The 13,107-nt window shown below is 47.2% G+C and overlaps 1 protein-coding gene across 1 annotated transcript in view; it reads right to left on the bottom strand.

The window, feature by feature from the left end:
• SGCZ (sarcoglycan zeta) overlaps positions 1-13,107 on the bottom strand; it is a 1,846,920-nt gene that overhangs the window by 1,416,600 nt on the left and 417,213 nt on the right. The window lies entirely within an intron of this gene.

Here is a 13,107-nt window from a genome sequence, read left to right as displayed (position 1 = left end):
TCTCACTGTCTCAGACACACTCTCTCTTACTCTCTCAGACACATTCTCTCACTCTCGCAGACACCAGACACCCTCTCTCTCACTCTCTTAGACACACACTCTCTCAGACACACACTCTCTCAGACCTCACTCTCTCAGACACACTCTCTCTCACTCACTCTCTCAGACACACACTCTCTCAGACCTTACTCTCTCAGACCTCACTCTCTCAGACCTCACTCTGTCTTACTGTCTCAGACACTCTCTCTCTCTCACTCACTCTCAGACACACTATCTCTCTCTCATTCACTCTCTGTCACGCTGCGCTCACCACAAACAGGACGGAAGACCGCGGGGCTGAGGTGGGGATTGATAGGCACCGACCCACAACCACGCAGTCCTGTCCGGAATGCGTAGTCCTAGTCGTACCGCGTCGTAGGGTTGGAGAGGTCAGGGTAGTCAGGGTACTTGCCGTGTTCCAGGGTTGGAGAGTCCGGGTAGGTAGAGTTTCGTAGCCAAGGTCCTTGGTAATAGAAGGTAGAGTAGTCGAGTAACGAAGCCGGGGTCAAAGTGCTGGAGAGTGTAGAAATCCAAGTAACAGGCAGGGTCAAACAGGTCAGACAAAGTTCAAGACAAAACTAGACAGCAGCGGTGAGCACCCTGCATAAACAGGAGTTTATGCTCAGCAATGAAGGACAGGCAGAAGCAGGTATATATGTGGGAAGGGTCCAATTACCTTGCAGGGGTGTGTACTGGTCCACCAATGGTGTCAGAGAGACACTGATCAAAAACAGCTTGCAATTAGGCTTTCCTGATGCTAGGTCTGGTTGCCGGGCAACCCGCGCGCGTGCGCGATGCGCGTCGCGACGTGATGATGTCATGCGGTTTACTCAGCAAGTCTCCGCCTGTGGGAGGCTCCAGCAGCTCCCTCACGTTCTCCTGCTTCCTGGTTGCCGAGCAACCCGTGCGCGTGCGCGATGCGTCTCGCGGAGCTCCGCCATCACGCCGCTGTACCTGCACTGCCCTGGCAGTGCGTGGGCGCATGACACTGCCCCGTGGTGCTTCCCTGAGTCGGTCTCCGCGCGGATCAGAGGCAAGTGTGACAGTATCCCCCCCTTGAGGGGAGACCTCCGGGCGAACCAGAGATGGTTTCTCAGGATGCCTACGGTGGAAGGCAGAGATGAGGCGGTTGGCATGTACCTGATGATGAGGAATCCACTCTCTCTCCTCTGGGCCATAGCCTCTCCAGTGTACAAGATATTGTAATCCTCCTCTGGATATTCTGGAGTTGAGAATGGTCTGAACCTCGTATTCTTGTTGGCCCTCTACCAGTATAGTTTGCGGAGGTTTAGATTGTCCTTTGGAGGATGAGTCTTGATGATAAGGTTTGAGAAGGGATGAGTGAAATACAGAAGGAATCCTCATATTTTTTGGCAGTTCAAGCCGATAGGCTACTGGGTTGATCCTTTTGGTGATGCGGAAAGGGCCGATAAAACGTGGTGCCAGTTTGGGTGAAGCTACCTTTAGCCGAATGTTTTTGGTAGATAACCAAACCCTTTGTCCTACAGAGTACCCTGGGACCTCTCTTCGGTGACGATCCGCTTGTCTCTTGTGTAATATACCAGTGTGCTGTAGATTCCGATGGATCTTCTGCCATAGGTCTTGTAAGTGGCGAATCCTGTCCTCTGCGGCCGGGACTCCAGACTTGGAGATGAGGGAAGGAAGTGCCGACGGATGGAAGCCATAGTTGACCATAAATGGTGACTGTCGGGATGATTTGTTCTGTAGATTATTGTGGGAGAATTCTGCCCATGGGAGAAGATCCGCCCAGTCGTCCTGAGTGTCAGCGATAAAGCACCTCAAAAACTGTTCCAGAGACTGATTGGTGCGTTCCGTCTGTCCATTGGTCTGGGGGTGATATCCTGATGAAAAGTGTAGGGTAACGTCCAGATTTTTACAAAACGCCCTCCAGAACCGGGAGATGAACTGGGATCCTCTATCGGACACTATGACCTGAGGGGACCCATGTAACCTGAAGATCTCCCTGATGAAAACTTCGGATAACATTGGTGCAGTGGGTAAACCCTTCATAGGGATGAAGTGTGCCTGTTTGGAAAATCTGTCCACCACCACAAGTATTGTGTCCATGCCTCTAGATTTGGGCAACTCAACGATGAAGTCCATCGATATATGTGTCCATGGACATACTGGGATGGGTAGTGGTTGAAGGAGACCTGCTGGTCTGTTGTGTGGCGTCTTGCTTCGAGCACAAGTAGCGCACGTAGCTACGAAGGCTTGTATGTCTCTCCGCATGTAGGGCCACCAGAATGTGCGTTCGATGAACTCAGTAGTTCTTTTGGTGCCAGGATGGCCTGCAGTCTTGGATGAATGTCCCCACTCCATGACTCTCCTCTGGAATTTACGGGGAGTGAACAACCGGTCCTCCGGAACGTTGAGTCCTGCCGGGATGTTGTTCTGAGCCTTAGTAATGTCCGTTAAGGCACTAAAAGTATTTGCAGCCAAAATACAAGTGGAAGGGAGAATGGTCTCCTGTTGATCCACCTTGTTATCCTCTACCAGGAACTGTCGTGACAAGGCGTCGGCTTTAATGTTTTTTGAACCAGGGATGTAGGAAATGAGGAAGTTAAAGCGAGTAAAGAATAAGGACCATCTTGCCTGGCGAGATCCTAGTTGCCGTGCTCCCTCAATGTACAGAAGATTCTTATGGTCCGTAAGTATCGTGACTGGCGACTCTGTGCCTTCCAGTAAGTGCCTCCACTCTTCCAAAGCCAGCTTGATAGCGAGGAGCTCCCGGTTACCTACATCGTAATTCCTTTGGGCGGAGGAAAATTTCTTTGAAAAATATGCACAAGGATGAAGTGGAGCTTGAGGATTCTTTCTCTGTGAAAGTATAGCACCTGCTCCTACATCGGAGGCGTCGACCTCCAAAAAAAAAGGTAATGAAGGATCTGGATGGGTTAAGATGGGTGCTGAGGCGAATGCCGTCTTTATTCTCTTGAAAGCCTGGAGGGCCTTCTCAGTCCACTTTGTAGGATCAGCTCCCTTCTGTGTGAGTGCCGTGATGGGTGCTACTACCGATGAGAATCCCTGAATGAACCTCCGGTAGTAGTTAGCGAAACCGAGGAACCTTTGGATGGCCTTGAGGGAGAGGGGACAGGGCCATTCGAGTACCGCCTTGACCTTGGTAGGATCCATAGCAAGACCGGTATCCGATATGATGTAGCCGAGAAAAGAGGTGGATGTTTGATGGAAATGGCATTTCTCGAGCTTGGCATACAAATGGTTCTCTCTTAAACGCTGCAGGACTTGTTTGACATGCATCATATGTTCCGGCATGGATCTGGAAAAAATTAATATATCGTCCAGGTATACTATAACATGGTGGTCCAGAAGGTCTCTGAAAATGTCGTTGACAAAGTCTTGGAAGACCGCAGGAGCATTACACAATCCAAATGGCATGACCAGGTACTCGTAATGCCCGTCGCGAGTATTGAATGCTGTCTTCCATTCGTCTCCTTCTCTGATTCTAACCAGATTGTAGGCTCCTCTGAGGTCCAGTTTGGTGACGATCCTGGCTCCCTGGAGTTTGTCGAACAATTCGGCTATCAACGGAAGGGGGTAGCGGTTTTTTATGGTGCGTTTGTTGAGGCCCCGGTAATCAATGCAGGGTCTGAGGGTTCCGTCCTTTTTTTTGACGAAAAAAAATCCTGCCCCCGCAGGTGATGAAGATTTCTTAATGAACCCCCTCTGGAGATTCTCCTGAATATATGTTCTCATGGCCTGGGTCTCAGGAATAGATAGTGGGTATGACCCTCCTCTGAGAGGTATGGCCCCGGGTAGAAGATCGATAGGACAGTCGTACGTCCGATGTGGCGGAAGTACCTCTGCTTGACGTTTGTCAAAGACATCGCGGAAATCTTCGTATATCCCCGGCAGCCGTACCCTGTCAGGATCCGTGACCTCCATTCATGCCACTGCCTTTGGAGCAGACATGCAATGTTCCAAGCAAAAAGAACTCCAACGAAGTGGTGTGACCTCTGTCCAGTCAATGACAGGATTGTGGATCCAGAGCCACGGAAGTCCCAGAATGATGTTCGAGGAGGGGGTGTGAAAGACATCAAAGGTTATAGTCTCGGAGTGAAAGTCGCTAGTCATGATGTTAAGGAGTATGGTTTGTAAGGAAATGATCGCGGGCTGCAAGGGTCGTCCGTCAATGGCTTCAAGACCTACCGGTCGATCTTTGGGTACCAACGGTATTTTATTCTTGAAGGCGAACTTTTGGTCCACGAAGTTTCCTCCTGACCCCGAGTCCAGAAAGGCCTGTGTCTGTACTGTGAAGGTCTCACCGGATATGGAGATAGGTAGATAAAACCTCGTAGAGGGTTGAGGAGGGGGAAGAGTTGCAGTACCCAGCGTGATCCTCCTTATACTCACTGGGCTTTGGCGTTTCCCGGCTTCAGTGGAAAGTTGAATACCAGGTGGCCGTTATTGCCACAGTAGAGGCATAGTCCCGCTCGTCTTCTTCGTTGCCTCTCGATAGGCGAAAGGCTAGTCCCTCCCAGCTGCATGGGTTCATCTAGGGCAGGAGTTGTGGAGAGTAGAGGCCCTATGGTAGACAAAGAAGACGATTGTATACCTCGGGGGTGTTTGTTTCTCTCCATCCTTCTCTCTTGGAGGCGCTGGTCCATCCGGACGCACAGGTCTATCAGGTTCTCAAGTCCAGCGGGACGATCCAGAGCTGCTAATTCATCCTTCAACCGTTCAGACAGGCCCTGCCAGAAGACTGCAGATAGAGCCACATCGTTCCAGCAGGTCTCGGCCGCCACCGTCCGGAAGTCCAGAGCATAACGAGCCACAGTACGGTCTCCCTGAGAAATATTAAGCAGAGTGGATGCAGCCGTAACCTTACGCCCTGGGTTGTCAAACACCCTTCTAAATTCGGTGATGAAGAGAGTAAGGTCAGAGGTCAAATCTGGGCGTTGCTCCCAGATAGGAGAAGCCCATGCCAGGGCGGCGTCAGTCAGCAGGGAGATTATGTATGCGACCTTAGTACGAGAAACCGGAAAGCGAGAGGGCATTAGTTCAAACTGTATGAAACACTGGTTCAGAAACCCCCGACAACCGCTGGGATCCCCTGCATAACGGTTGGGCGCAGGTAGTCGTGGTTCGGAGGTAGGTGTGATAAGTGCAGGAGTGGCTGCGAGTGGAACGGGGTTGGTGGTAGATACTGTTAGACGTCTAACTTGTTCAGTCAGGGTATCCACGTCTTGTTTAAGTTGGGAAACTAGTTGTTCTTTTAGTGTAAATGAGCCGGTAAGTTGCCGGAAGCATTCCTCATGGGTGTCTAAGCGTCGGGCCACCTCAGCGGCGTCCATGTTTGTTGGGCTGAGCATATTGTCACGCTGCGCTCACCACAAACAGGACGGAAGACCGCGGGGCTGAGGTGGGGATTGATAGGCACCGACCCACAACCACGCAGTCCTGTCCGGAATGCGTAGTCCTAGTCGTACCACGTCGTAGGGTTGGAGAGGTCAGGGTAGTCAGGGTACTTGCCGTGTTCCAGGGTTGGAGAGTCCGGGTTGGTAGAGTTTCGTAGCCAAGGTCCTGGGTAATAGAAGGTAGAGTAGTCGAGTAACGAAGCCGGGGTCAAAGTGCTGGAGAGTGTAGAAATCCAAGTAATAGGCAGGGTCAAACAGGTCAGACAAAGTTCAAGACAAAACTAGACAGCAGCGGTGAGCACAATGCATAAACAGGAGTTGATGCTCAGCAATGAAGGACAGGCAGAAGCAGGTATATATGTGGGAAGGGTCCAATTACCTTGCAGGGGTGTGTACTGGTCCACCAATGGTGTCAGAGAGACACTGATCAAAAACAGCTTGCAATTAGGCTTTCCTGATGCTAGGTCCGGTTGCCGGCCAACCCGCGCGCGTGCGCGATGCGCGTCGCGACGTGATGACGTCATGCGGTTTACTCAGCAAGTCTCCGCCTGTGGGAGGCTCCAGCAGCTCCCTCACGTTCTCCTGCTTCCTGGTTGCCGAGCAACCCGTGCGCGTGCGCGATGCGTCTCGCGGAGCTCCGCTATCACGCCGCTGTGCCTGCACTGCCCTGGCAGTGCGTGGGCGCATGACTCTGCCCCGTGGTGCTTCCCTGAGTCGGTCTCCGCGCGGATCAGAGGCAAGTGTGACACTCTCTCAGACTTCACTCTCTCAGACCTCACTCTGTCTTACTGTCTCAGACACTCTCTCTCACTCACTCTCAGACACACTCTCCCTCTCTCACTCACTCTCTCAGACACACACTCTCTCTCACTCACTCTCTCAGACACTCTCTCTCTCTCACTCACTCTCTGACACACTCTATCTCTCACTCTCTCAGACACACTCTCTCTCTCTCTATCTCTCTCTCTCAAACACACTCTCTCTCTCATTCACTCTCTCAGGCACACATTCATTCACTCTCTCAGACACACACTCTCATTCACTCTCTAAGACACACAATCTCACTCACTCTCTCAGACACACACTCTCACACTCTCAGACACCCTCTCTCTCACACACTCTCAGACACCCTCTCTCTCTCACACTCTCAGACACCCTCTCTCTCTGACACTCTCAGACACCCTCTCACCCTCACACTTTCAGACACCCTCACACTCTCAGACACACACACACAGTCACTGATACACACACACACTGATACACACACAGTGGAGAGCAGAGGCAGCGACGGATGTGAGTGACTGGGTCGGAGGAAAGGCAGGCGATCCGTGCAGGTGGCTCCCCGCCTCCCCCTGCACACAGTCACTGATACACACACACAGTCACTGATACACACACACACACACTCACTGATACACATACACACAGTCACTGATACACACACACACACACACACACAGATGATGAAGATAGAAAACAAAGCACTACCTCACTAGTGTAAAAGGTTAAATCAAGTGCGTGCCCATAAAAAGTAATTTATTGGTTCCAAAATATAAAACAGCTACATGGAGGGAGTCCAAGGGCCCGTCACCAATGCATTTCGACCGTTGGTCTTTCTCAAGGTGTCTACAGAAGTAGTTACCTGGCGACTTTTGTACCCTCAGTGCGCGCCATCTCCGCCCATCCAAATCACTTCCGGGAGTGACGCGGGGGCTGGTGACGTCATCGCGCACTGACGGAACATCACAAAATATTAAAAACTTTATTAAATTTGCAAAACAAACAAGAACAAAGTCGCCAAGCAAGAAAATACATTGTTCATTTCTCAGACAACTAGACAATCTGTATTGCAGCAGATAAACTAAAAAACATATATAAATATAACATTTTAAATAAAAAAATCTATATGTATACAGACATAGATCGAATGGTGTCTGTATCTAACCACTCTCTTATAAATTATGTTAGTTAAAGAGGGAACATATTGAAACACTTAAAAAGGTTTGTTGAACAACACTTATTCTTGTAGAGGCTCCATTAGCTGTATATAACCAATCAGAAATTAGATAGATAGGTGACAATCTTCAGAGGTGTAAATAAAAAGGTTCTTATAAAATAATCATAAGACATAAGACAATTGTATGCAACCTCATAAAGTGGATTTTTCCTGTGAAAAAAACAACGCATATAAACAATAAAAAACAGAAAAAATTAATCATATGCAATCTTATGTTATAATAATATTTTACACAGGAAAAAATCAGAATTGATACAATAAAAGGAAATAAATGCATAAGAAACATTCAAGAATGAAATATGAACAATATATATATTAATAATAAATTTAAATAAAAAATATTAATACTGTGGCGGCCGCCTTTAACGTCCTGCGGCCGTTTCCCCGCGATTTTTAAAATCGCGGGCAGATGCGGGCTGTTTTCGGCCATTTTGGGTGCCGCGGGCGCTTTCAATGTTAAGTGCCATTAGCGCTGTCTGGTCAATGCGGCTGACGCGCGGCCAAGCCCGTGAGAAACGGAAAACATCCTCGATTTTGTTCGGGGATGTTGGAGGTTAAAAGGGGCTGCAGCTGTACAAGATATTTCATATATTTCAACACTGATCAAATATGTACAGTTTGAAGGATAAAGTTAAAAATGGAAAGGGCAGAACAAAAGAGGATATTATACCATAGACAGAGACATAATTGAATTGATCAGTATATGGATCACACTGGATATTAAATAGTCTAAATATGTATTCTATATTATAAACAAAAGACTTACAAATATAACTACAATAACTATGTATACAAACATACTTTATTGTAAAAAGGACCCAATGTCCCAATCAGTATTGAGACCATTGGGTACTCTGGTATTTAGAGTAAAAATCCAGTATAATTCACGCTGATCAAGCAATTTGGTCCTGTCACCTCCTCTGACTGGATTAGGGACATGCTCTATTCCCATAAAGGAACAGGTGTCAACATTTCCTTGTCTACATTGTGTGAAATGTTGTGAGACCGGGTGTGTAAAGTCCCCTTTCCTTATGAGTCTTAGGTTTTCCATAATGCGAATTTTTAGTGCACGTGTAGTACGACCTACATATTGTTTGACCCAGGGCAGAAGAGGGGGAGGGGGACACTGCGCAGACAGAGGAGCCAGAAGCGGGAAGGCAGACACACACACTCATCGTGTGCTCTGCACAAAGCGGAAGCCCCGCCCCCGGCTTCCTCTGACCTGCAGCCAATCCCCTGCGGCCTGGCCGGCATTAAGGAGGGATGGTGGGGAGGGATAATCGGAGGGATGGTGGGGAGGGATAATCGCAGCGCCCCTCTAGGCAAGCCACGGCGCACAGATTGAGAACCACTGCTCTAGTCTTTTCAGATCCAGTTTAAGATGTTTACTGTCATGTTCAAGATACGTACTGCAAGTCTTTTAAACAATATTTCCAGCTACAAAACTGGTGCAAATAAATGCACCAACCTTATTAAAGCCATAATACCTATGCTTTTAATATAATTTATTTTCTTTGATCAATTGTGTGCTTTTTTTTGTTTCTTTAATTTTGTTGAGAGACTTTCATACATAAAGTCCATGGTTTCCTCTACTCCCCACATTAGGATTGTTAAACAGGAATGTCTGTGCGATATTTTTCAAGTGAGTGCATTCTTTCGAGTTATCTTTTGGTTAAGACAAGAGATGGGCAATTTTTTTGGTCCGCAGATTTCAGCGGATCAATGTCAAAAAGAGATTTGCGCTTTGCGGATTTTAAATTACTATTACCAATATACACTGTAGATTCTGCAACCAGTGGATGGATTTGTAGAATCCAATCCTGGGATTCAGCAATCCGTTGGTGAAGTCTTAAGAATCTGCCAATGGATTGTTGAATCCGCGGTTTGGATTCTATAAATACGTCCACAGATTGTATCCAATGGTGGATTTTAATGAATCCACGTGGATTGAAACCACACATATCCATTTGCAGATTTTGCACCACAAAACGGATTTTGGGGATAACATCAGCAAACACTTGGGAAAACGGATTTGGGCGGATTCGCCCATCTCTCATAGGATGTACATACAGTATCCTTTATATTAGAATTTCTTGTTATCCATTATCTTTTTTGAACAAGTTTTGGACTTTGTATAAAGTTTTGCTCTGATGCACTGAAGTGTGGTTTTAATCCAATTTTTTCAGATTGCCTAATTTCACTGCTACTGTATAGTATACCTCCTAGTTTGAAACCGCTATCCCCGCCACATAACCAACCTCTATTAACCTGGGACTGGGAGGTTGAGTGTGAGTTAACAATCGCTCTATTACATTACTATTACATTATGTAATTTTTAAAATACAAAATAAGTACTTGGAGCTGTATTGGTTTTTTTTTAATCAAAAGTATGCGTACTTACATTTTCATGTCTATTCAACGTGTTGCTAATGCAGACACTGACTGTCTTTTTTTTTACATACAACATGGACGTTATGTTCTTGGTGGGTGGCTGCCAGATTACAAATGTAAATGTTGACAGAGATGTTAGGGACAGTTGTAGCACTGCCTGCTTGGCACAGCATGTACAGCACAAGTAGTAGGGAGGCATACATTATGTCAAACTTTTTTTGACAGGTGCCACGCCCCCTTTTGGCCTAAGCCCCACCCCTTTTGGCCATAAACCCGCCCCATGTCCCGCCCCTTCCGTATCCGGTCCCGCCCCTTCCGTATACGGCCCCGCCAAAAAAACATGGTTGACGCCCCCTACGCCAAAAACATCGCGGTTGACGCCCCTTGCGCCAAAAAAACGCGGTTGACGCCCCCCTGCGCCAATTTTTTATTAAGATGTGTATTTTTTATTCTTTTTTTGTGATTAGTGCGTATTGTTGACGTAGATTGGAGGGGGCAAATACATACGCGGGGCATGTTTTATTTCATACGGGCAAGTCTGGACATGTTTATTCTGAAAAAACGCAGTGCGCATGTCAGAAATTTGCAAAAGACGTTGAAAAGAGGGCATATGCTTTAAAGAGAGTAAAAACGCTCATCCATTCAATTTGTGGTTAATATTCTGATAAGCAGGTGCTCAGAAGGGATAAAGATATCTGCGTTTTTAACAGTGTTGATCAAAGAGATCAGAAAAGTATCCCCATAGCACCCGGCACTCAATGCTATATATAATTACTCTTCTGGACTACTGTTGTCTAGAGTAATTATATATAGCACTAGCTGATATACCCGGCGTTGCCCGTGATTTACCCCCCTTCACAGCTAGCTGGCCCCCACGTTCACAACTCCGTTCCCCTTCACAGCTCCACTCCCCCCTCTTCACAGCTCAGCCCCCCCCCCTCCTTCACATCTGCGGTCTCCCCTCCCTGCACCCCACATCACTCTCCATCCCTCCTGGCCTCCACATCAGTGTCCCCAGCCTTGCACATCACATCACTCTCCGCCCCTTGCACCTCACATGACTCTCCCCCCCCTTGCACCTCACATTACTGCCCCCCCCCCTGCATCACCACCGGCCCCCACCACATCACCCCCCGGCCCCCACCACAGACTGTCACACACACAGACACACACACAGTGTAACACACACACACACACACAGTGTCGTCGTCCCCCACACACACACACAGTGTCACACACACATAGTGTCCCCCCCACACACTGTGTCACACACACACAGTGACACACACACACACACAGTGACACACATACACACACACTCCAGGCGCCGCCATCTTAGGCGCCGCGTGTCCACTGCCTGTTGGAGCAGCGGGGGGAGGTCAGTGGAGCACTGGGTGGGAGGTGAGTGGAGCACCGGGGGGGAGGTGAGCGGAGCACCAGGGGGGAGCTGAGCACTGGGGGAGAGCTGAGCGGAGCTCCGGCGGGGAGAGCTGAGCGGAGCACCGGGGGGAGCTGACACGGGGAGAGGAGAGCGTGGGGGTGCGCGGCGCATGCTTGAGAGCCGTGGGGGGTGTCCCAGGCGCTCACTCCGCTCCCCCGCTGACTGTAGCGGCGCCAGGGGGGGTGAAAGCGGGGGAAACAGGGAGACACGGGGAGAGGAGGAGGTGCGCGCGGGTCACGATGACTTGAAGGGTGTGTGTGTGTGTGTGTGTGTGTGTGTGTGTGTGTGTGTGTGTGTGTGTGTGTATGTGTCTGTGTGTGTGTGTGTGTGTGTCTGTGTGTGTGTGTGTGTGTGTGTGTGGTCACTCCGCTTCAGGCCAATGAGAGGTGCGGGGGCGGGCGGCCCAAGGGACCAATGAGATTTCCCCTAGGGACATAGGAAGTTGCAGACAGGCATACAGTGCTTTCACTAATATATAATAAGATTGAGTGCCTGGTGCTATGGGCATACTTTTCTGATCTCTTTGATCAACACTGTTAAAACAAAGAAAAGAGGGCATAGCAATTTTTTTAAATTCAGACAGAATACTGCTTTAAGAGAATAAACTCTTTTTTTTAATTATTTTTTTTTATTTGTATAGAGTCTGTACGTGTGTTAGCCGCAACAGGGATACATAAAAATAAAAAAGCACATGTGTATGAGTCAAAAATATTTATTTTATTTTTAAACGCTACAACCGTTTCAAGCAGGAAATAATTACAAGTCGTATTTACAAGTAAAAAAGTAAATAAGGCATATCAAAAGACTACATTTTTTTTAAATTCAGACAGAATACTGCTTTAAGAGAATAAACTCTTTTTATATATTTTTATTTGTATAGAGTCTGTACGTGTGTTAGACGCAACAGGCATACATAAAAAATAAAAAAGCACAAGTGTATGAGTCAAAAATATTTATTTTATTTTTAAACGCTAAAACCATTTCAAGCAGGAAATAATTACAAGTCGTATTTACAAGTAAAAAAGTAAATAAGGCATTTCAAAAGTCTTTGAAATGCTTTGAAATGCGTTTCATAGCAGTTGAATCAATATCCTCGTTGGCAGAGGGGTGTGGGGTCACAATGACAGGCCAGACAAACACATGCAGTGTTAATTGAGAATAGTGTGTCATGTGAACATCCTCATTGGCAAAAGGGGGGGGCATTATTCTGGCATTGTGAATAATTACTGATTGACATGCTTATCAGGAGAAACAAAAGCAATAAGCATGATTATTTTCACTGTTTGGCTATCCTGAGTGATAACTTATGCGAGGTTCAACAGGATATCAGTAACGCTTTAAACATCTGTGGAAAGGATCATAGATACATTATATTGTTTTATGAAACACTATTAAAGAATGCACAGCCATACAAGCTCAAAAAAAACAGATGCACAATTACGAAAAATATATTACACGCCGAAAACGCCGGGTTCCTTTGGCGGCATACGGAGTTTAAATAATGCAGCACAAAAATACGGTATTTCAAATGCAACGGTCAAAAATGATCTTTCAGATCAAGATCTATATTCGTTATACAAACCAGCGCGAAAAAATTTCAAAAGGAATATGATTTTTGTTTCGAATGTGGATTCGCAGTGGCAGGCAGACCTCGTATCAATGATTGATTTTGCCAAGTGTAATGACGACTACCGCTATATTCTGACGGTTATTGATATTTTGTCAAAATACGCCTGGGCAAAATTGTTGCAAAATAAAACCGGGTTAAGCATCGCTAAAGCGTTACAGGAAATTTTCTTAGAGTGTCGCGTGCCTTAAAA

The sequence above is a fragment of the Ascaphus truei genome, chromosome 1, assembly GCF_040206685.1.
Source record: "Ascaphus truei isolate aAscTru1 chromosome 1, aAscTru1.hap1, whole genome shotgun sequence".
Taxonomy (NCBI): domain Eukaryota; kingdom Metazoa; phylum Chordata; class Amphibia; order Anura; family Ascaphidae; genus Ascaphus; species Ascaphus truei.
Note: the sequence above shows the minus strand (reverse complement) of the source record. Positions and strands in the feature narration are given on the sequence as shown.